Source organism: Haliaeetus leucocephalus, unplaced genomic scaffold, assembly GCF_000737465.1.
Source record: "Haliaeetus leucocephalus isolate CR32 unplaced genomic scaffold, Haliaeetus_leucocephalus-4.0 Scaffold656, whole genome shotgun sequence".
In the NCBI taxonomy this organism is placed as follows: Eukaryota; Metazoa; Chordata; class Aves; order Accipitriformes; family Accipitridae; genus Haliaeetus; species Haliaeetus leucocephalus.
The window spans coordinates 12,562,884-12,587,244 of NW_010973092.1; the positions used below are offsets into that span (position 1 = coordinate 12,562,884).

General features: G+C 60.4%; 1 protein-coding gene across 1 annotated transcript in view; it reads left to right on the top strand.

Annotated features, from left to right (window-relative positions):
* Positions 1–24,361, top strand: part of PPARGC1B (peroxisome proliferator-activated receptor gamma, coactivator 1 beta) — a 48,960-nt gene that overhangs the window by 189 nt on the left and 24,410 nt on the right. The window lies entirely within an intron of this gene.

Below are 24,361 nucleotides of genomic sequence, written 5' to 3' on the forward strand. Positions count from 1 at the left end.
CCCCCGCCCCCCCCCCCCCCCCCCCACCTTCCTGGGGCACCTGGGGACCGGCCCTTTCCCCAGGTGCCCGAGGATCCGCGGGGGTCCCGTTTGCTCCACTGATGCGCAGAGGGGGAAATACGTGGAGGGGGGACGCGCGGAACCCTGCCGCCCCCGCGGCTCTCTCTGCGGCCCTCCCCGTGGCTTCGGGGCGGCCCCGGCGCGGCACCAACCCCGCAGCCCCGCCGGCGCTTTCAGCACCACTAGCACGTGGACTCCCGCGCCCCCCCCCCCCGCTTCCCCCGCCCATTTGGGGGGGGGGGGGAGAAGTTGATGGGTTGATCGGATTTGGCACATACCACCCCCCCCGTCCCTTTGCAACAGCCCTTCCCGCTGCAAAGGTGGGGAGGGGGACGCCGCGGTGCAGGGCGGCGAGGGGGGGGGGGGCTCCGCAGGGGGCTGCGCGGTGGGGGCTGATAAGAGCCGGGCTGTGGGATGAGTCATGCCGAGCGTCAGTTACACGCATACCGGCTGGGATCTTGGGGGATGGAGGTTTGGGGAGGGGGGGGTTGGCAGGGAGAGGGGTCTCGGTGCTGCGAGTCAGCGGCTCCAGAATCTGGATGGGCTCCCTTTTGGACGAGGCTGGGTATTAAAATCAGATTAAGGCTCCTTGGCAGCTCCCGCACGATCACGAGAGCGAGCCGTGCTGGCTATAGGGCTCGCATGCTTTTCCATTTTGGGGGGTGGAAGAGAGGCGCTATACAATAAGCCGGGCAGTAGCAAGAGCCGTGACTGATCCGGAGCACAACCGCGCATTTCGCAGTCGGATTGATGAGGCTGGTGCAAGTGGGAAGAGTTTTCTGTAGTTATATATCATCCCTCCAGCCCTTCACTTTCATAACCACGGATTACAAAATAGCTTCGACTGTGAAGCTAGCGTGTTCATCCCAACCCTTGCTCTCTCACCAGTTTAGCTCCGGGATTGCAAACAGCAGGAGCATGTGTGTGGGGGAACGGGACTGGGACTAATCCCGCTGTTTGGGTTCAAAACAAATAAGGTCTCAAGACTTGGTAAATCAGATTTGCCCCCGGTGCGTGTGCCAGACAGAACCAGGCAGGTCTTGCCACCGGCTGGATCGATGTAGTCCCAGCACCTCTCCTCGCATGCACCAGTTCCAGAGCACTCCGGCTTGGCTTGGGACCCGGGCAGCTTGCTGGGGGCAGAGCAGGAGGGAGGTGGCAGCTTCGGTTGTTAACGAAGAGCTGCTGACAGGTTGATTACCGCAGGAGGGTCAGGAAGGGTGAGAAGTGGGCCGAGAAGATTTTGTAAGCAGTTTGCGTTTTCCGATTTGGACGGATTTATTATTGCTGAGGGAACCGTCAGCTAGAGAAGAGGAGGCTGCTTGTGTGGGATGCCATCCCTAGGATGTATGGCAGAAAGGCTGCAGCTCCCACCGCCCCCATTGTTCCCTGGGCAGGTGAAAGTTCCTGGCTCCGCTTCCCCGCAATAACCTGCCTGTTCTCTGCGTGCTTAACGTGAAATGAAAAGCTCGTGTGGTTGCAGCTCGCATCTGAAGGCTCGTTTCTTTTTTGCTTTTTGGTTAGCATTTGATGTGCCAGTTTAGGAATCTTATTCCAAAAAGGGACTGCAAAGGGGAAAAAAAATCCTGCGAATTGTCATCCTTCTCTGGTGCAAAACCACCATGTTGTGAACATCCCCTGCAAAATTTGGGACTGTGAAATGGCCTGTGACGAAAGACGACTGTTTTTATGGCATGTCCTAAAATCCAGTTTGCTGTGCCTGTCCCCTCTTTTTCTCTCCCTCTCCCATACGTGCACTGTATTGGAGGGAGCAGTGTAGGTACACGCACAGAGTTAGCGCTAGCCTGATGTCTGCGGGGTGTGTAAGATGAAGAGTAGCAAAGGGATCTTTGCAGCCCGCTGCGGGTTCCTTCGGCAGCCGTGTGCAGCCTGTGTTTGCTCTCCCACCCGGCGCCTGCTTTTGATAATTGCATTTCCTCCTGTCCCCACGTGCGCAGAGGGGTTAAAGGCTAGGGTAAAAAGTAAAGAAAAAAAAAGGGGGGGGGGGAAGCGCCCCCCCCAGCTATGATTTGCATGCATTTACTTAAGAACTGCCTGAAGTTGTAAGCATGTGTTGTGCTTGTACCTTAACCTCTGATGAAACTGCAGGGAAGGCTCCAGCCCTGGCTGCTGTCACATGCCCGCTTTATAACTCGGAGCGGGAGGCGGTCCGGGGCTGGCTGCTGACGTCTCTCCCCATTACTACTGTACGAGCCTCTGCTTACAACTGGGTTACTGACTTCTCAATGAAGCCCAAAAGCTGCTTCCACGAAGTCCCCAGTGCTCCAGCACAAGATCAGATTATCCTGAGAGGCTACAATGTCAGGAGGCCGTGAGATCATCAATATTAGCCATTTCCTTCGTGGAAATCTTGAGGAACTCTGACTCTCCTCCTCTCTCCCCCATGCTCCTCCCCAGTCCTTGCTTTCGCAGTAGGTTTTGAGAAAGGCGCAGTTGGGTGCGGGCAGGTGCCAGGCGATCGATTCCTCGCCAGGGGAGGAATCCTCAGGAGGGCTCTTGGGGAGATGCACGGTGAAGGTTTGACATGGATATTTGCATCAGTCCCTTAATTATATGGGCTTGTGCTGAGCATGCCTGCTAACCTCTATTTACATATCGAGGACAGCGATGATTCACATGGTACCTGCATTGCTACAGAAAGAAAATCAGGGGTTTTCACTTGATATCTGCCTTTCTCCTGCCAACTCCTTTTCCCTTTTCAACAACAAAAAAAGTGATTTTGTTTTGCTGTGACTCAAAATGTGTCATTTCTGGGCCCGCTTAATCCATTTTGTGCAACTCTTTGCTGCTCAGAGGTATGAAGCTGGTTGTAGCTGGTTCGTCTGCTGGCACCAGGCGCTGCAAAGTGCCAGCCAGGCAGCTCTGCCGGGAGCACCACGGAACAGCCGGCGACTCTCAGCATCCCTGCTAAAGGCAGGAGCAGTTTGACTCTTACGGCTTCAATTTGTTTCAAAACCCCAAATGAAGTGCAGCAGGGGGAAAAAAAAACCAACCCAGAACCAAGCTGCTTCTCAGAGAGATGCTTAAGATCACATGAACTGAAATACAATATTCTCTAACTTCTCAGCCTCCTGCTAACAGCTTAATCCATTGATGAGTACAGGAGGCACAGTGAAGCCCTTGGTGGAGAAGTGGCCCATTGGGTGAATTGTTACTGCCAGTAATGAAGTGGGGACACATCCCTAATTTCTGATAGTCCTCACCGAGCAGACTGATATTCTGCTTTTTCTGAGGCTTTTCTCTCAAAGATTTTGCAGGGGGGGGTGGTGTCTGGATGACCGAGACAGCCCAAGGGCCTGTGCAAAGCGTATCTCCAGCCTGGCTGCATTGCTGCAGCTTGGGTCGAAGGCCACTGCATTGCTGGGGCTGGAGACCCCCCCACCCCTCCCAGGAAAGCACTGCAGGGTGGCGGCTGTTACTGACGGTGGCAGTTAGCAGAGGCCACACGGGTACGTTTGCAAAGTGGGGGGCGGCGGTTGCCGGGGATGCCGGCAGCTGCCCGCGCCGCAGCGGTGGCTGCGGGAGATGGCGAGCGTGGCGTGCTGCTGAGCCTGCTGCTCAGAGCTGGGAGAGAGCAGCCGCTGGGAGCAGTGATGGGGGAAAAGGGGGGGTCCCTGAAATCTGGCCCCTCAGAGAGCCTCCCCACACACCTGCCTGCCTTCACCCCCTGCTTTTGACCAGATACCCTGGTGCTCCCCGCCCTGGCGGGGCACCAGGGCTGCCCCACTCCGTGGGCTTTCCTCCCTCCTGCCTGCGCATCCCTGCCCTGGTCTCATGCCGTAATGGAAAGGCACCTCTCCAACAGGTGAATAATTAAGGTCTCAACCTAGTGCCTCCAGCAAAGGGAGCTTTGTGAGGGAGACGGATCTCTCTCTCACATTAACCTTTCCAATGTCAAAAGCCTCTTTGTAGTTAGAAACTCCACTTGCTCCGGCACTTCAGTGCTGGTGGTTGTCCGGTGAAAAATGCCCAGGGGATGCCCTTCCTGCCCCAAACCCCTTCCTGGCTTTGAGGATTGGGTCCCATGGTCCCTGGCGTAGGGCTGGAGACAGGGACGCCACGGGCTGGCTCCTGCCGGGCAGTTTGCTGTGCTGCCGGCCGCTGCTGCCTGCTACTGCTGCCCGCTGTTCCCGAGGTGCAGGAGCCCGCCGGACTCTGAAATCCCCTTCGGTGGGGCTGGGGGCCAGTTCGTGGCAGAGCGTGGGAGCCCTGTGTCTGCACTGCCGGCAGGCATAGTGCTGGCAAGGGCACGCTTCCCCCTGGCCGGCATGTGCCAGCACCCGTGGGAGCTCGGGGACGTCACCCGTTGGGCTGGCGCAGAGGCTTTGTGCGGGGCCAGGCTGTGCCTTCGCTGCCTGGCGCCTGCGGGGCAAACGCCACCGAAGCCACCGCTTCTGCCTGCCCGTGGCCTTGGGGAGATGGTGAGGGGCACCGTCCCTGCAGGGCGCCCAGAGCTCCAGCACCCGTGGGGGTCTCCAAGCACAGAGGGGGCCTGGCTCTGCTGGGGAAGGGAAGGGAAGGGCTGGCCCCAGAGATAAGGCTCTGCTGGGACCAGGCATGGTGTGCTCGCTCGCCGCCACCGAGGAGCCAGGAACACGAGGTTCCGGCAGGGCCTGGGTCGGCAAATGTGTTTGCCGGAGGAATCGGCTTCGGGCTCCCGCGGCTGAGCCCCGCTCCATGGCAACCCCGCGCGGGTTTATATTTCTCGTGACTGCTTGGCAGCCTGAAGTGATTTAGCGGAGGGGGAACTTTGTACATGCCGGAGCTGCCGCTGCCAGCACGGCCGTGCTGGGCTGACGGCCGTGGTCCTGGCCGTGCGGCACTGCTCCTCCCTGGGGGGCACGGGCTGGGACAGCCTCTTGCCTGCACCCCGAGAGCGGGCAGCCGGCTCCCCTGCCTGCATGCCATGCTGGGAAAGGCAGGTTCTCACCACCTGCCTGCTGGCTGGTGAGCTACCCTCTTGCGAGCATGTGGAAGAGGATGTTTTAAGCTGCCTCTGCTTGTAGTAATGAGCCAGAGACTAAAGGTTGAAGTTAATGGGGCGGGTGGTCAGGTGAGGTAGTGACCTACTGCCAGGGACAGCCGCACCGTAGGGTGATGGTCCAGCCAATGTGTTTCCCTTCCCTTATCGCTCGGCTGTTCTACGTTTCAGCGCTTTGCCTGAGCTCTGGCTCACAAATTATTATTTATTTATTTATTTATTGGTTTTTTACAATGGGAGCTTCCAAGAAATGCCGTAGGACTTTGCACAGATCTGGCAGCGCTCACGGTCTCATCAGCCACGTCCTTACCCTGCTCTGTCTCGCTGCACCTCCCCAGGCAGATGCAACAGCCAGGGTTGACCTGCGGCAAATTGCTACATTAAACTGGTCCACTTCAGAATTAAGACAGGGAAAAATAAAAGCTGGAAATCTCCTTTGGCCCTGTAAGAGCTGGAACACCCCCCCACACACACCCCCCGGGCGAGGGGTTCTCCATGTGGCAAGTCTGGTATCTGCTGGTGGGGGTGTGTGGAGACTGTGGCAGCCCTGGGGGCTCTTTGAGATGGCCCCATCCAGTAGCCAGACTAACCTTTGATCACTGCTGGCTCCCGGGCAGCAATGTGGGGCTTAGGGAAAATACTTCGCTTATCTTGCATCCCTGCTGTCCGGAGGCAAAGCCGCCAGGCACTGGGTGCCGGATGCCTCCCCAGTGCCCCCCCCCCCCGCCCCCCTCACCCGAAGCTTCATTGGGGGAGCACGATGAGGGTCCTGCTGAAGTATGACAGGAGCTTTTTATATCTGCCTGCGCATACCCACCCTTCCTGCAGCACCCTGCCCACCCAGGCAGCAAACAGGCAGGCGTCTGCCCTCGTGGCTGGGAGCAGGAGGCCTCTGCCCTTGGTGAGGGTGAGCCGGTGTGATGGGGGCTGAAGCGGGAGAGACCCCAGTGCCCCAGGAGGGCCAATGTGACACTTCTCCCCTTCCCTGGGACGGAGCGGTACATGCTTTATATTGATGCTGGAAGCTTTTTGTGCTGAGGTGCCGGAGGATAAAACGAGTTCCTCGAGCTCTTGCAGCGACTACAGTTGCAGGGCAGCATGTCTTTACTGTGATGCATTTTCTAAATTCTTCCTCTGCGCTGCTTCTGCGCCCTGCGGTCGCTGCCTGCAGCGGCAGGGAGCACGCTGGCCGAAACAGTCCCTTCTGCTGAGCCAGCGCCACTGGTCAGGCTCCTCAGTTCCTGTTTCAGTTTGCAGCAAGTTCATCACCGCCGTCGCTTCTGCTTCCCCGGCCTGTGTTTGGGGAGGCTGCAGGACCCTGTTCGATCCCAGCATATGGGGCGGCGGGCGAGGGGTGTGGGAGGCGTCATCCTTTCCCCCCGCCAAAAGCTGCCTTCCCGACCTGGTCCCCGAGGAACCCTCATTTCCTAATTTTCATGCACATCAAGAGCAAGGAAATCCTGTGGCGGGGGGGAGATGGAGGGGAGAGGGCAGAGCATCCCGGCGCAGGCGGGGGGCTGAGCTGGGGCTGTGCCGCAGCCAGAGCAGCGTGCTGGGGCGGCCGGCTGGGCTTTGCGGACGGAAGGAAGCCCAGCTGCCTCTAATCATGTTTCTTCTCCTCCCTCCTGCCCGGATGAGGGGGGACGGCAGGTTTCGCTGCCTGCGAGTGACAGCTGGGGACCTGGTTGTCCTACCGTGAGGGGACCCGCGGCCGGAGCAGCCCCAGCTGTCCCTCGGCACACAGAGCTGGGGTGAGGGGAGCTGCTGCCGGCAGCGTGGTCCATCCCCCTGGCCTCAGCAGCCTTCTTGCCGAGCCCTTTCTTGCTTTGTTTCTAGCCAAAGCGCTGAGGTAGGAGTGAGTTACGTGTTGGTTTTTTTTTATGAAGAAAGTGCAAATGTAGCTGTGGGGTGTTTCAGGAAACATCCCAGTGGGACCACTGCCGCGACCCTTTGCACGCACACGAGACCGACGGGGCAGAGCTGCAGCCGGCCCCACAGCAGCTGGGCTGGGTTAGAGCAAAGAGCAGCGCCGACCGCGGCCGGGGTGACGGTCGTACGCGTGCTTGGATAACAGCGAGGAGCTGGAGGCGTAAAACATGGCACTCGCGCAGCTCCCCTTGAAGGCCAAAGCAGGGGCAGGCTCTGGCTTCTCTTTGCCTGCAGCGGCCAGCCGCCCTGCGCGCATCGCCTGCCGACTCCGGTGGGCGCGGGGCTGGGGCGGCCGCGGTCCTTCGGCTCCTCGCACGTCGCCCAGGCAGAGCGTGCGCTCCCTGGGCTCGGAGCAGGGGGGAGAGCCGCTGCCTGTGTGCCAGAAGGATCAGGGCTCTGCCCGCTCGCAGGCAGCACTGGCGGAGGGCAGGGCAGGGCAGGACACCGAGTGCTGCGCGGTGGTTTGTGCCAGGCGAGCCGGCGGTGCCCTTTTCTGCCACACAGAGGTTGCTCACCTGGCACCCAGCACGGCGGGGCTGAACTTTGTTCCAGCTCAGGTCCCTCTCTCCCGATTTTCCAGGACTTGCACGGCCTCAGTGCAAATGTTTGCAACTTCCATGGCCCTTGGCTTCAAGCTAATTAAACTTTGCATTCCTGTCGGCTCCCTTTAAACTGCGGCTGCTTAGCTGCTTTCCTTTCCCCCTCTGCTCTGGGGCGTGCAGCCCTGCCTGCGTGAGGGGTGTGTGGCTCAGAGCCACCTTCCAGCATTTTAATGACAGGAGGATTTTCAAACCTTCCCTTGAACAGCATAAACCCCAGAGCTCTGCATAGCTGGAGCTGGAGTCTGAAACCAACCAGCATCATTTCTCGTTGCGAGCAAGCTTGCACATAAATAGTCACAACCTAACCGTGCTAATAATGAAAAGAAAAAATTGCAAATGTTTTTCTTAAAAAGGAAGTTTCTGTCTCTGTGTGGGCCCCACCAGCAGACTGGCGCATGTTGGTTTTGGGTGCTAAAACCCATTTCCCAGGTAACAGAACTCAAGCCTATGAGAACTGTGTGGTTTTCTCAGGCTGAAAGGTTGGATGGTATTTGAGCTGCCTTTTTTGTTTTCTTGTGGCCATGTCATTTTAGGAAGGAATAAGTATGTCTATTTATATGTATTTTGAAAATGAAAGCACGTGGTACATGTCCCCAGAACCCCCCCTGGTGCGTGTTGTCACCTAGCTCTGGTGGGGACACTGCTTTGCTGACGACCGGCAGCCAACCCTTCCCAACAGCTCACACCAGCAGCCGAGCTGGAGAGTAGGGGTAGCCCCTGCCCTGCAGCCCCGGGGCTTGGGGGGAGCAGCGGTAGGTGTGCGGGACATGCTCATGCATGCACGTCTCCTCTCCTCATGGGACCAGAGGCTTTAGGATGTGAAAGTGGATGCAGGAGGAAGTTGGCAGCTGAGCAGGGAGGGATGTCGCGGGGGAACTGTTAGGACAGGCACGGATGGGGAGGGCTGGAGCTGCTCGGTTTATTTACTTCTGTTGACTCCTCCTGCCCGTGCTTTCAGTCGTGCTGTTTGGCCTTCCTGCAGCGATGGCTCCTCCATTCCGGTGTTAGTGCATCCGGGATGTGGGGCATTGGCAGCCCCTGGGCCCCCACCTCCTTGTGGTGACCAGGGGCTGCCCATGAGGGTCTGCTTGCCCAGGCTCCCTCGTCTCAGTTTGCACCGCTCGCCTCCTGCCCGTCTGCCCAGAGGAGCTGGAAACCCATCTGCATATCCAGCTGAGTCAAAAATAAATGAAAGGCAGGTTCTTGGGGGGAGACTGTTCCCGTCCCTGCTGCTCACTTATGGCAATGCAAGGACCTGGAAACACAGCTTTCAAGTTTCTCTCTGTATTTATGTAACCCAAACTAACTCTTTTTTGGAAAAAGCCACTCTGTCTCATTTAGCTACCTAAATATAGCAGCCACTCTGGAGGGAGGATTAGCTTGTGAGTGCCCTGGTGGGTATGGGACCTTTGTGGATGGGTGTGAGGGGGAGTTTAAGCCTTGTTCAATCAGGCCCGGGGGGGTTTCCCCTGACATTAGCAGGGCAGGCTTGCAGCTGTCCCGGGGCAGCGGGGAGCTTGCAGCGGTGACCGGCAGGGAAGCAGGAACCTGCAGAGATGTGGACTGCAGGGTTTTTTTCTAAATGTCTCAATGCCTTTTGAGGCCAGAGCCCATCTACGCCCAAACACGCTGTTTGCTAACATGCCATCGCCTCCCCTTGGAGGAAGGAACCGTGCACCTGCGTCAGGATCCGGGCACTGTGCACATCCCATGGACCCACTTCTGCTTCTCCATACACACGAGGCCCCTCATTGCCCTCTGAATGAGCACAAGAGATGGGTTTGCCCAAGTGGTCTGACCGCCTCACCAGCTTGCCTACGTGGCATGGTGGGGCTCTCTTGTACCACCTGGGATCCGCAAGGCTCGCATGTTGCATGAAGTATTGATGGAAGCCAAGTTTCTTGGAGGTGCACAAAGTGGCCCTTGCTTTTGTCTCTTGACATCTCCGACTGCCCTGCGATGAGGGTGCCATGGGTCCCTTCCAAGAAAGCGGGGAGCAGCCGTTTGTGCATGCTGCTGTCCCAGGGACGCATGCTGCTTGAGTCTCTGCAGCTGGCTATTTGTAAGCATGAGGAGGGGACACCCTTGCGTGCCCTCTCTGCTCTGCCCTGCTTTGCAGCACTGACAGCAAAAGGCCGGCTCCTTGGCCCAGTGCTGCTGCAGGGGCTCCCTGATCTGTCTTGTGATTCAGGCCCTGATGGAGATATGCAGGAGCTGCCTTGCGTTTTCTGCGGGAAATCAGAGGGTCCCTCAGTTATTTGAGCCTTCATGCCTGTGCTTTTCTTGTTGCTTCCTCTGCACGCAGCAGCTCTGCCTCCTTGCACGCCTCCACATCTCCCTGCTGCCCACCCCTGCCTGTCACCGTGCCCTCTGCCCAGCTCGGAGCTGTGCAGCCTCGTGCCAGGGCTCACCCTGGTGTGCAGGGTCTTCTGCCACCCCTGCCATCCCACCGGGGCAGGAGCCACCTGGCTAAACGGTGGGACCCCTGGGGAGGTGTTGGTGAGCACGTGCACGCTGCTTTCACACGGTGCCCTTGCACAACCTTGCAAACCCCAGTGCGATGCCCCCCCGGCTCCCATCGCGTGGGCAGGGACCGGGCAGGTTCGGCGCTGCCCCGTGGCAGCCCCACCAGTCCCTGCTGGGTGGAGGCGGCCTGGGTCTGAAGGAAGGACCCTGCCGTTTTGGTGATGCCCTCCTCAGGTCTGTCTTATTTGGCCCTAGCAAGGTGGAGGTGAAATAGAGAAGGTAAAGGCTGCACATTGAAATGGGAGGAGGCAGCACAGTTGAGATCCGGCCGGAGGGCTCGCAGCATCCCCAGGATCCCCGAGCCGCTCCGGCAGATGGCTGCAGCACTCCCGCGCTGCTCTAAGGAATACAAATGTGCGGCAGATACGGTTACCCAGCCCCGACAGCGGTATTAGCTTTCATCTAGATCGATATCCCTGCCTGCCTGCGTCTAAGGGAGCACTCAGCTGGCAACCCAAGCCTGGCCAGGAGGAGACACCCGCCGAGGCTCTGCTGCCCGCTCCAGACCCTGCCTGTCCGTCTGTCAGTCTGCCTCGGCGCGGAGGCAGAGCCAGCGCCGACCGCAGCGCCGCTGCTGTGCTGTCGGACTCCGTCATGCGTAAAATGTAATAAATAGGGCCATAAGCCTTTTACGAAGTCTATTTCCACTCTTGGATCCGGGATTTAATGCATGGCTGCTTAGAGAGGCTGAGGATTTCAGGGGTCAGCAAGGCTAATTGCACTGCTGGAATAAAAGGGCGCTCGGCAGGATCCTGTGCACAAGCGGGAGGGGGTGCTGGGGGTCCCAGCCACCCGCTGCACTGCCCCAGCGCTGCGTGCTCCCCGCCAGCAGCCTGGGAAAGCAGCAGCCACGCGCGGCGGCTTGGCGAGGGATGCGGTCACTGCGGAGCGCTCCTCAGCTGGGCACCGGTGGCTTTTGGGGCTGGGGGGACCGTGCCAGCTGGGGAGTCATATGCTGCAGGTGTTCGGTTCCCCACTGCTGCGTGGTGTCCCTGGGCATCTGACTGAGCACGTCTGGCTGGAGTGCTTGATCTTAGATTACCTGGAAGCCAGGGAAAGCCTCCGTGGGGCGTGAGGATCAGGGCTGTCCCGGTGCAGGCTGGTACTGCCGGGCTTGGCTGGTCCTGGTGCCAGCTCAGCCCCAGCCTGCAGCATCTCCTTGAGCTGGGTACCGCCCTGCCGGGCTGCCCGCTGTGCCGGCTGGCCCCGACACCACAAGCTGGGGCTTGAAGGGATGTGCGCGCTCGATGGTGGTGCCACCGGGGAGACAGCCCCACCAGGAGCGAAAATGCAGGGCCGGGGCGAGAGCCAGGGGCACAAACCTGGCCGGGTGCTCCGGTGGTGGGAGTCGGGACCCGGACTGTGCTTTCATGGAGGTGTCGGGGAGGGACCGATGGGATGCGCAGGCTCCGCTTCACGGGGACAACTGGCAGCCAGCATGCACCCGGTAAGGTGAGGGGGACCCAGATGCCCGGAGGCTCCCAGGGCTTCTCCCTGTGCCAGCCGGCCGCGCGGGGCTGGCAGGGCTGTGCCTCCGGCCGTGGCAGACGGAGGACGCCAGCTCCGCTCAGTTACTTTCCTGGCTGATCCCGTCATCTCCATCTCGCGCCAAGTGCTGAAGTCGTCATGGAAACCGGCATGGCGGCAGCCTCGCCAGCAGCTCCCGCGCGGGATCCTCGGTCTGAGCGCCCGACCGGCACTGGTCTGCCGCGGCGGCGGGTGGCTGGCTCAGTCGGCCACTTGCTGCTGGTCCTTATTCCTTGAGGGCATCGGTCTGCTGCTGGGCTCCAGCGATGCGCACACACGGTTGCTTCCCTGGTGTTGTAGCAGGGCCCAAACCGTTAATGTTCACCAATCCCAGAGAGCGCCTTGCAGAAAGCACAAAAAAAGCGCCCTGTAGTATTGCTATTAATAGTACCTGTTCACAAAGTTATCTTCAGCAGCACTGTTCCCACCTTCATTCACAACAGCCATCGCACGGGCCTGATTCTTCTCCCTGCTGCCCAAGTGGCTTGGAGGTAACCCCGACCTCCCAGGATGCCCCACTCACTCCGCGCTTCCACTGCTCACCACCGTTTCATTTGGCTGTGGAAAGAGATGGTCTGCAAACCTTTCCCTGTAGTGGGAAATGGAGCAGGATTTTTTTTCCAGGGTTAATTTTTCTCTGGTGACTCTCTGTAACTCTGAACTCTGCTTGCCTTTGCCTCTCCTCCCACGTCACTCTGGTCCAGCGGGGCTGTGTTGTGCCAAAGGCTTTCTCCCTGGAGCATCCCTGCTGGAAGTCGATGCTGGTGCTGGCATTTTGCTTCATCAGCGGAGGAGGCAGTGCCTGAACTTGACTGTCGGGGATGGAGTATTTTCCACTTGTATTTTAGTGGGTGTTTTCATAGGTTTCAAGCTATGGTCCTCCCTTCCCAGCATCTTCCGTCTTCAGAGCTCATGCAGACTCCTGGGAGGGTGCAGGGCTTTGAAAGGGCTTTGAGGATTCATGGGTTCAGCCCACTGCTTTGAGGCAGCATCTCCTGCCACTGCCAGGGAAAGGCCTATTTCTCCTATTCTTGAACTCAGCAGTCACAGAGTTCCTCAGGTTCCTGGGCTAATCTGTTCCTGCCTTTAACGAGCTGGCTCATTAAAGTGTTTTTCCCTAATAACCAGCCCTCTAGGCTGGGTGAGAGGCTGGTGATGTTCGACTGTAGAAAACTGGAAACCTGCAGGCTGCAAAGGGCTTTTCCAGCTGCTTGCAGGGATGCAGGCTGAACACCAGCCCTCTCCTCCTGTGCAGCGCTGGCAAGGCTGTGAAAGTGGCAGCAGCCCAAAGCACCCCAAACCATGCCTCTCCTGCGCTCCAGCTCCAGGTTTACTGGACCCACAAACCGCAACGGTGCAGCTGAGGGGGGTAGGTTGCACTGAGAAAGGCATCTGCCCCTGGGGTGCAGCAAACTGGGGATACTGGGACTAAACTGCCCTGCTGCACAGCCTTCCTGCACAACGTCCTTACCCAGTGATGTGTGCTGGGGCTGCTCAACATCACCCTACGAGCCAAACCCGCGCGTGCACGCTGCTGAGCAGGCATGCCTGTGCGCCTCGGGCCCAGGAGGTGTCTGCCCAGCCTTAATGAGGGGGTTTGAGCTTGTTGCCTTGGTGCTTGGGAGCTGGGGCGGCTGGTTTCGATGAATGGAAGTGGAAATCTCCCTCCTGGGGGCCAGCTCTGTGTGGCAGAGTACACACGCCGCTTGCAGCCGTGGCCTCCTGGGAGCGTCTGTCCGGCGGACGTCGGTCCCACCGGGTCCCCCCGCCTCTGGGGTGGCTGCCCTGGCCAAGCGGGGTGCAGGGTTGGGAGCCCTCGGGGCGATGGCTGCGAAGGAGCACATTCAGCAGTGCCTCTGGCGAGGTGGCATCATTTCACGGCTGCCACAGCCTGGGCTGAGCCAGCCCCTGTCTCCAGGCCATGGTTTTTAGGGTGGCAATGATGCAAGGCAGGAAGGTGCCTGGTACTGGTGCTGCTGGGGCTGCTCCGTTTATATATAGCTGACCCACTTGCTGAGCGGGGGCTGCCAGCCCCTCCTGGTGCTGTGCTCACGCACCGGGGCTGCGAGGGGCTGCACCAGCATCAGCCTGGGGGCACAGGGCTGCGGGTGACTGGCCTGCAGTCGCCTGCAGCCTGCTCTGTGGAAGGGCTGCAGGAGCTCTCTGCTCGCAGGCTACAACTGTGCTGCCTGCCATTCAGGGGGCGCGGGCTCTGTTAGCCTGCCTGCTTCCTCAACACACCCCCCGGCCTCACCCACCCACCGGCACCCCGGCTCTCCCAGGGAAGGCAGAGCCGCCGGTGCCCCAGCAGGGACGGGACCGGGCAGGAATTGCTGGTGGAGGGACCAACCCGAAGCTTGCCTGGCTGTGCCTGGGCTGAGGCAGGATCCCAGCCCAGAGCAACGCTCGAGCCCCCCTCCCGAGAGGCAGCCCCGCGTCCCGTGGGCTTAGCCTGCCCTCCCGGCCATCCCTTCCAGCCGGGCCTGAGCGTTGGGCGCTCAGCAGGCTGAGGGTTTGGGTGCTGGAGCAGCCACCTCGCTGCTAGCCTCAGGTCTGCGTGAGCGAGTGTGCACGGGGCGTGCGGGTGCACGCAGGGGTGAGGCGGGACCCGCAGCACGCCTGCCGGGGCCAGCTCCTGCCACGCGTACTGGGTGCTATGCCGGTGCTGCCAGCGCGTGCCGTGTCCCGCTGCCCATCCTGCCCTGCCCACCCCAGTGGGCAGGCAGGAGCGCCGGGGTGGGTGGGATAGGGTGGCAGAGGCGCAGGTACCTTGTCCCTGTGCCCTGGTCACTGGGGTGCTGTGCTCATCTCAAAGGCACAGTCTGGTGCAGCGTGGTGGTCTCCCAGGCTCGAGTTCCCGCGGGGGACAGGGTGCAAGGACTGTGCCGAGCAGAGTAGGTGGCAAGAGGAGAGTGGGCTGTTAAGAGGCAAGGACGCAGCCCCGCTGTGGGGTCACATTCCCTTGGGCCAGAGGACCCAGGAAATAAGGGAGCAATAACCCACCAAAATTCATGCCCTGGGCCACTCCAAGCACAAATCTTGCATCCCCTCTCCTGCTTGGTACCGGTGGGGCTGTGCTGATCTCCAGGCACCCCCCAGCCCCAGCTCACCCCTCCAGCTGCCTGCTGCTGCTTGAAGTTGGTGCTGCTGCTGTACGAGGAGCTTGGGGGAACTCTTGGAAAGCACTGGGCTGCCAAAGCAGTGCCTCTTGGTGCCAAGCATCTGGGAGCCAGCCACTTCCCCAGGACGGGAAGGAGATAAAAAGAAAACCTCTTTCGATGTGCAGCTGGTGGGACACACTGCCATGTGATAGCTGCAGTGCGCAGGTCACCTGGGCGAGGGAAGGAGAAGGCACCGGTGCTCCAATGTCTGCACCCATGCGGGCTTCAGCCAGTTTCTCAGGGAGGAGATGGGGTGCATGGCCACCCCATGCCACCCCTGGTCAGGCATGGGGTGAACTGGGAAGGGTCAACCCCTTCTGAGTGGGCTTGTACTGCTGCCCCTGTGGAAAGGGGGTCAGCCAAGTGGGCTGCGGTTTGGTAGGAGAGGAGCTGGGAGCTCCCAGAGGCAGCAGTTGTCTCAGCTGCCCCAGGTGGCTGCACAGAGCCATCTCCCGTGCCGCCCCATCAGTTTTCTGCCTGCCCTGAGCCCAGCCCTCGGGGCAGAGCATCGCGGGGTGCCGGCAGGTGTAGGGACATTGTCTGGTGCCCAATCACCCGTCACATGAAGCTGCAGATGACAGCATGCCTGAGCTCTTGCCCGCAGTCAGCTGCTCCTTGGCAGGACGCTGGCACTGGCACAGGGGGGTGGGTGCCATCGGAGGCAGAGACATGGCAGCGGGTGGCATGGGAGCATGGCAGGATGGACCTGGAGAGACTGCGGGACTCAACCCTGTTAACCCTGCAGCTTCTTCCCCAGAATCAGGGTGTCTGGCCAGGATGCTTTCCTGAAAAGAGCTGTTATCCACGTGTAGTTGCCTTTGACAGGCTAGAGGGGACATGGTGTTCCCATCTGATGGCCTCTTGAAGTCCCTTTGGCTGGGCGTTTGCAGAGCTGTTGTGGTTGGCACACCTGGAGAAACACAAGTCCCTAAGGTAGGTCAAAGCAAAATACTTGCTGCGGAAAGGGAAATTAATTATAGGCGCTTTGCTGCACTCCCAGCAACTGCAAAGGCTGATGTTTCTCCTGTTGGCTGATAAACTAATTGTAATGACAAAACCTCAACAAAAGCAACGGTCTTAAATGCTTTCTTAATTAATAACTTTCAATAATTACTTGACGTCAATGACCAATAAACATTTCGGAGAAGGGAAGTTGCTGTTAAGTGCCCAATACCTTTGCTCCTCCAGTTGCCGTGCCTGGGTTCCTGCAGCTCTGATGAATCCCACAGAAAAGCACAGGGAAGGCCAAGCCCAATGTTTTTAAAGGAAAACATTAAGCAGGAAAAAAGTGATTATTCACGTGCATGTCCACCGGGAAAAGAGGAGGGAAGCTGAGCAACCGCTCAGCCCTGCTGCTCCCCGCTGAGCAGCTAGCAAGGGATGGCAATACTGACAGGCAGGCACCCAGAGGGTTGGCACCCATGGGTGCCCCTTTTCTGCCCCTCTGGTGCTGCTGAGCACCCGGTGGGGTGCTTTCCTGGGGGCAGCATGAGCGGGAGGGCACTTTCCCAGGGAGTCTGTGTCTGAGGGGTCTTCGAGGCATTGCTGAACATCCTGCACCCGTGGAGGGTCACCCACCTCCCGCAGGCATCCGCCGCGTGCCTCTTCCTCCTCCTCCTCCTCCTCCTCCTTCCCACAGCCTGTCTGAGGGCAGCGTCTCCCAACTCAGCACTGCCAGGCCTGAAAGCATCACCAGCTGCATTTTATTGGGTGGGAGTCAGGAGGACCCCGGTCCATCTGCTGTTAAGTGGAGCCTCGGAAAATATGTCATTCATCCTCACTGAGGTGCTCCTGGCTGCAGCACAGTGCCGGGAGGGTTAATGTCCTTCTCCTCCTCCTCCTTCTCTTGGCTTCACAGCCATCTTAAAACCACTGGAGCTGGAGCTGTGCAGTCCCTGTTCCCACTCCTTTTACAGTATGCGCTGGCCAGCCAGGGAGCCCAGCCGGCTCCTCCATCGTCCGACTCCTTTCCTTCTTTGGATGTCCCCTGCGCTCGCTGCCCGGGCACTGCCTCCTTCCCATGGGACCCGTGCCCCTGGCGAGGGGCTATGGCTGGGACAAGGGGCTGCCGGGGCCCTGGGGCAGCAGGCACGGGGTGTGATTTTTGCAGAGGTTTCTCCAGGATGGCGCTGGGTGCCTGCCAAGATGGATGCCAGCCGGCTCCCGGGCACGGTTAGCACTTAGCGAGCCCTTTATACCTGCAAATCCCTTGGCAGGCGTTAGCAAAATCCTCCTGTGGGGAAAGGTGGGAGAGGGTCACTGTCGTTAGCAGTGAGGAGGGTGGCACAGCCAGGGGACGTGAGCTGTTCGGGGTGAAGGAGCCTGTTGCAGAGCTTCCCACCAGCGATGGAGACAGGGCTGCTTCCAGCAGGACAGCAGCAAAGCCTCACCTGGCACATGTCACCATCCAAAATAAGCTGCGGTCCTGGCGGGGGCAAAAGCAGGGATGCCACGGGAGGGTCCCCCAGCCCAGAGAGCTGCAGGCAGGGAGGGCAGAGCTGCAGGCAGGCAGGCTCTGCTCCCCTCTGAGCTCTTCCCCCATCTGCCACCCCTCACATCTGGACTCGGGGGTCCCGGGGGTGTTTGCTGGTGGCTGTGGGAGAGTTGTTGGAGCATGCGCGGCTGCTGTCCGTCAGGACAGCAGCAGCGCGTGCTCCTGGCTCTGCGTCCCCAGTGCTCTGTGGCCTGTTACCCAAATACCAGCTACTGCCCAAGGGTCTATGCCCCCTGTGAGCCTGGGGAAAGCAGGGGAAAGGCCTCTGGGGCTGAGGGGGGAGGCAGAAGCAGGGCGTCCCTGTGTCCCCTCTCTGCTGCTTCAGCAGATGGCAGCACAGGGAGGAGGAGGTCATCCAGAGATCACGTTTGGGGTTTTTTTGGGTTGCTCTAAGTCTTTGTGCATAGGATGGTCCCTGAGCAGGGAACAAGGGGAGAAGGGGGAGCAGCCCCCAAAGGCATGGGGAAGTCTCTGATGTGCTCCTGCCTCGTGAGCCCAGACATTCCCCCAAAAGCAGGGCTGTTGCCATCTGTAAGGTCTGGCTGAGGAATGTAGCGTGGGACTGGCCAGCTCACCCTGAGTGTGGGGATGCGGTGACAGTCGGACTGCTTCAGGTTTCTCATGCTCTGAAAACATGAAGATTGGTTAGAAGATGGTGAGATTTGGGGGGAAAGGGCCAAACATATCCCCCATCTCTGGTCCCCAATGGGAATTTCAAGACTGGGAGCATCCCATTGTATCCAGGGTTGGGCTGAGGGATGTTTGTGGGCACGGGGCTCCCATGGGCTTGCAGAGCCCCAGCTCCCTCCCCGCTGTGCTGCTGTGGGTCCCCATGGGCCACTGGCAGCAGCAGTCTCACTGCAGCCCCCGTGGCAGCAGGGACACTCCATGGGGGCTGAGGACCCGTCAGTCGGAGAATGGCTTTTTCAGTTGCCCTGCATGAGCCCCTCACCTTGTCCTGCCTGTTCCTGCGTGGGGACGGCAGCCTGGGGTGTAAGCATCCCTTATGTCCGGGGACCTCGGGCTCTTTCTGCAGCCACCCAGCTCAACTTCCAGCCAGCGGCTGAGATGCTCAGGAGCAGGGGAAGCCACCTCTGCCCCTGCCCAGGGGATGCTCTGGGTGCCTGCATCGCACCCTCCGTGTGCCAGCGATGGGCGGGAGTGCGGCAGCGGAGTGTGCAATGGGTGGGCGTGCGGTGGGAGGGCGCGTGATGGTCGGGTGTGTGCTGGGTGAGTGTACAGCGGGAGGGTGTGTGATGGTCGGGTGTGTGCTGGGTGAGTGTACAGCGGGAGGGTGTGCGATGGGCGGGTGTGCGATGCGGGGTGTGCAGCAGCAGTGCTCTGCAAGCCCAGCGGCTTCCCGGTCCCCATGTGAGCGGTGGCACAGGCGCAGTGGGTGCCATGGCTGCCTTTGCTGCTACCACCACATGATCCGATTCACCCAGAGGAGCGTACGCTGCCGGCCTGGCAGCCCCCAGCAGGCCCCCACCACTCTGCGAGACCCATGGGTGGTCTCAATATCAGGATGCATGGGAGTGCAGGTCTGGTGCTTCTGTGGGTGCCATGGGCCCTGGGTTCAGCCGCTCTCCAGCAGGGATGGTTAATGGCTTAACCCCTTCCCTCCCGCCACTTCCCAGCCTCCCATTTGGCCAGTGGGGTGGCTGTGGGGGAAAGGCCAGGTGGGCTGGGGAGCCGGAGGGCTGTTTCCTTTGGCCGGCGCTGTGGTCATGGGGCAGGAGCCGTGGCCGAGGCCGGCAGTGCTGGCAGCAGGGCGCCCTGGCCACCCGGGGAGCAGGTGTCCTAGCGTGAACCGGCCGGCCGGGAGCGCCGGCGGCAGGATGCCTGGAGTTCCCGTCCTGCTTGGCCCCGTCTCAATGGGACTCGGCGCCAAGAGCGGGGTGGATGGCTGCTGCGAGCAGCCAGCAGCGCCTTGGCCCAGCCTGGCTTCCTGGCCGCGTGGGGGTAGAGGCTGGCTTGCAGCGCGTCCCCTTTTTTTACCCATTTTTCCCAGATGTGGTGATGGAGGCAGCAAGTGCACAGCGTGGGGCTTGATGGCACCCACGGGAGCATGGCTCCCTGCCCCTCCTGCCTCTTGCACAGGGCCCCTGCTCTGATGTCCCCACCAGAGAGCAGCAGGAAAGGTCCGGGGAACTTGCTCTGTCCAGGCAGGAGGCTTGTGGGCAGCTCACACCAGCCTCCTGGGACGGCTCTGATGGGGCCGTGGGTTGGGGTCAGTGCTGGGGTTTTAGCAGGACCACCTTTGGGGTCCCACTGAGTCCCACCCCCTCGAGTGCTCCCCCGCGGGATCTCGGGTGAAGAGGCTGTGCGGCTTGGCCCAAGGTGGGGAGGCAGCGTGGGGTCGGCTGCCAGGGGAACGGTGCCGCAGCATGGCAGCTCACAGCCGCCTGTGAGTGTGGGTGGCAGCCAGCAGCGTTTTACCGCACCCCGGGCTTCACCCCTCTTGCTCCTGCCCGTGCCTCAGCCCCATGGCAGCTGCCTTCACACCATGGCCCAGAGCTGAGCCTGGCAGGATTTTGTGCTCTCCTGGATGTGCAGGATGCAATCTCCATCCTCCCCTGCCTGCCCTGCCCTGAGCATCGCCTCCTTCCCCCGCAGCACCACATTTCCCATTGGTGAACAGGGTCTCTCAGGAAAACCTTGGCAAGGCACCACAGAGGCTGCAGTTCCCCAGCAAATTTTGGGGGATGTCTCCTTCCCTCCAGGATGCGCAACAGAGGGACAAATCCTGGTGTGACATATGAGTGTTTGGCAGAAACGATCCCTCACCCGTGGTCCCAGCGAGACAGCTGGGTCGAGCGCTGGCATCCGTGGCTCGTTTGGGTGAAGGAGCGTGCCTGTGTTTCATCAGCAGGGAAGCCACAGGCAAGCTGCGCAGCCTTTGCTGGAAGGCCTGGATACTGCCGCTGCTCTCACCAGGAGTAGCGGGAATCCCTTCCCACCCAGGCAGGACCTGCTCATGCCAGCGCATCTCCAAACCCCTCTGGGATGCAGAGTGGGGGTTTGGACCCACAGCATTTCACGAGCAAACCAGCCTCATGTCTTAGGAGACACCTGGAGGGAAGGCTCGTGTTTATGCTTTGCACCCTGTTTCAGCCAATGCGAGCTTCTGCACTGGATGTGTACAGGCAGTCCCCAGGAAAGAGGGAGCATCAGTGCAGCCCCCTGGCTCCTCTCGCACCAAATCCAGCAGCCGGCAGGATAATAAATGAGGAGTCTATATTTAGATGCAGCGTCTGGAGAAGCGTCACAGCATTGCCAGCGGGTTTTACTATTCAGCGCAGGCAGGTTTCCCCATTCCTCCAGCTTGATGCCACCTTTGTGGAAAAGCTCGTCAAGGACATCCAGCACCAGCTGGAAAAACACCCCAAACAGAAAAACTGACACCTGCGACAAGATCTTGGCACCCGCTGAGGGATGGGTAGAGCAGAGCATCCCAGGGAGCCTTGGAAGGAGCTGGCTCACGGCCCGTTTAGTTTGGCAAAGGCCTTATTTTGTTGCACAGAAGTTTGTAGTAAAGAAACATGTTGCAGGGATGGAGCCATCTCTTGTGCCACCCCAGCCTGGTGTCAGCTCCCTCTCCCAGCACTGCTGCTGGTGCAGCCTGGCCGGCGTCTCTTTTCTCTGGCTTTTCCCAGGCAGCACTGGGCTGGCTGATTCCTCTCCCTTTTCCAACAAGCGGTACAAAGGCTGGCTCTGCAGCGCTTCTCCCTCTCCACATTCCCACCTGGGCTGCCTGGGTCGGACACCGGTCCGTGGCAGGAGCCCCACAGCCCTGGTGCAGGCAGGCTGGCTTCATGCCACTTCATCCTCTGTTTCAGCACAGCATCAGCTATCGCACCGCGGAGCTGCTAATCCATACGGTGCCTGAACCTCTGGCAGCAGCCCGGCTGGTCTGGCTGTGCCACTGGAGCTGCTGGGAGCAGCTGGTGGTGGTTAGGGAACATTTCCCTGCCGGAGCCAGGGCTGCCCAGCCTCCACTGACTCAATCGTCGGCATAAGAAGTTCCGTGCAATCCGTGTTGAAATTTAAGGAGAGGCCGAAGTGTTGTGCAAAGGACGAAGAGCGCTGTGCAGAGCCAAGCTGCAGGTTTCCTGCTATCCCAGAGCGTGAGGTTAGTACCGGCTTGGGAAGGATGAGATTTGCATGAAGATGCCTGGTGCTCGGATCCAGGTTTTTTCCCCTGTTTTGCAACATATTGGAGGCTGTTTGGAGCAGATGCTTTCCATGTGCTGGCTCCTCTCCCCTCTTAGCCTGGGGAAAGTTTCTTCAGGCAAAGCCAAACACTGAGCCATTGCCATGAGATGTTGAGTGTGGCTGAGCCAGCTGGTGACAGACATGGTGACCAGCTGTGCCAGAGGCCTCCTTTGTGGCTCACAGCACCTTGACTGTTTTTTCCCCACACCCCTCCAAATTTTGATCGCAGCAGGTCCCGGGGAGCAGTCTGCTTGGGTGCCTGGGTCCCACCAAGGATGCAGACAGGGTGGGAAATGCCAGCACAGCCATAGTGCTGGGCAAAACTCACCAGCAATGGGGCAAGCGGCCCCTTCCCCACCTCTGCTGCACCCTGGGGCTTGCACGGCCCCGGCTCCCTGCTCCCGTCTGAGCACGATGGGCGTCGTGTGGGCGCGAGCTGCGCACGGACAACCTTTCCTCTGATTGCCCGTGGTGCACGCTGTGCGTCGGCAGTACGGGGGCACTTGAGGACACCTCAAGGACTGTGAAACCCGCTGACGGGGCTGGTTCACAGCTGCGCTTGGGGGATAACAGCGCATCGTGCTGAGGGACAGTGAGCCCCCATGCCTGCCCCCACCTGCTGGGGCACCCCAGGGAGGGAGAGCCCCTTGTTCATAGCAGGCACGTGGTGTTCAGCGTGGGGATGGAGGCACCCGCAGGAGCCTGGGCAGCTGCCCACAGGGGACTGGCAGCCGTTTCAGGAGGAGGAGGAGGAGAAGGCACCTGACTGCCAGGCAGCGGTCCAACTCGTTGAAACAGCTCCCATTATGGTTTGCATAACCAAGCACAGCTCGGCTGGGTCTGGGGACGCGTGTCTCCACCCAGTCGCCCACGGTTGGAAGCCGCTCTCGCGGAGGAGCGCTGGATGGAGAGACCCAGGCGTTTGCTTGCTGCGGTGCCGTGCCCGTGCTGCCAGGGGCTCGGAGGCACGGCCGTTCGCCTCCGGCAGCGGTGGGAGGGTGTGAAGTCAGCTTTACCCGCGGGCTCGGCCCGCGTGGCCCGGGCAGCGTCCCCGCGAGGTTCCTCTGCCGGTGCCGTGCCGAGCGCGGCCGCGGGCCTTGCTGCCCGCCTCCTTGCCGGACCCGTTGCGCTGCCCTGCGAGGTGACATTGGATGCTCTGCCCAAGGACACCCGGCCGCGCTCCCGCATGGCAGCCCCCGACACGGGGAGCGGAGGGAGCGGAGGGAGATGGATGTCCTCTGTGGCGCAGGGAGGTGGACTGGGTAAAAGCGAGGCGCGGAGGCAGCGGTGGGGACGGTGACTGGAGCTGTTCACGTGACTGGGGAGCTGCTGCCAGGCGCTGGGACCATTCACAGCGCGTGAAGGTGGCACACCAAGCAGGCGCCGTAATCCCTGCGAGCCCCGCGTGGGGATTCAGGCCGTCTGGGACATGGCACTGCCAGGGCAGAGGCGGCTGCCCCCGTGCCGGAGGGGACCCTCGGCTCTGGTGCTGCTGACCTGGAGGTGGATGGTGGGTCAGACCAGTTCCTGGGTGCCAGGCTGTCAGATCCAGATTTCGGGTCTGGATTTCAGGCCAGCCTGCCCCGGGGTCTCTAGCTTTATGTTGATCCCAGGATCAGCTAGGGTCAAAACCAGTGGGGAACAAGGCTCGGGAGCAGGCAAGCTCAGGGTAGGGTTGTGAGGGAGCTGGCCCAGGACACGGAGCAAGTAAAAGGGTCTGATTTAAGCATAGGAAGTCATGTTTGTGGGCTTCACCCCCACTGGTCTGGGGGGGGGGAGAGGTCCCAGCCCCCAGCTGCCGCAGCAGGGAGCGGCTGGACCCCACCTGGGCACGCAGCTCCTGCGCGCCCCGCCGGAGCCTGTCGGGCTGGGGTTTTGGGGAGGGGAAAGGTGTGGTCCCTCGCAGCGGGGAATTTGGAATAGCGTGAAGCTTTGTGTACGTGGGTGATCGCCCGGGTTTGCATGTGCTCCTGAAGGAGCGTTTTGCCCTCGGAGGGATTTTTCTATCTGGAGATCTTGAGCAGTTTCTTTCCGGGGTGAGTCAGTTGTTTGCAGCGGGGGGAAAGGTCCCAATGCTGGGGAAAGCTCGGAGGAGCAGCCAGGTTGGCAGTGCCAGCTCCAGGCTGCGGCCCCCAGAAATGCTCCCTGCCAAGCCAAAAAGCAGGGACAGAGTCCCAACCCCGGGTCCCCGGGGGCAGGTAGCCTGGCTGGGACACCCACCACTCCCCGGGACACTGGCAGCGCTCTGGTGCAGACCCAGGCACAGCAAAGCCTTGTGCCGGTTGGTGTAGCACCAGGAAATCCCCAGGCCAAACAGGTTGTGCTAGTGAACGTGCAGCGGGTGCTGCCAGTGCCTGCACTGCAGCCCCGGAGGTGCTGCTCAGGGATCACGCCTCCACTGTCCACACTGGGAGCTGTGTACATAGCCCGTGGTCACGGGACCTGCTGTAACCTGCTCTCCTTTCACCTTCCCGTGCCTCAGTTTCCCCACTGTAATAATTGGAATAGGATCAATACTTTTGATCAGTTAATACCGGTGATTTCCTGGCACTGATGATGGCCACCTGGCAAATACCCAGCTGTTCAGCATCCCCCTTCCCCACCACCTTTTTAGGTGGTTTGAGTCACTGAAGGGGTGATGCAGCTGTGCTGGCTCTCTGCAGTTTTGGGGTGCTGGGGCTGGCACAGCCCTCCCCTGGCAAGCCCAGGAGGTGCCTGCGCCTGTGCCGTGCCTGCCCACCAGTGCCCAGGCTCCCCTGCTCCCCCCTTGCTGTCTTTCCTGGGGAGCACAGTTAGAGTCGTGCCAGAGCAGAGCCAAGCGGTGACCGCACCGGGTGGTGATGCA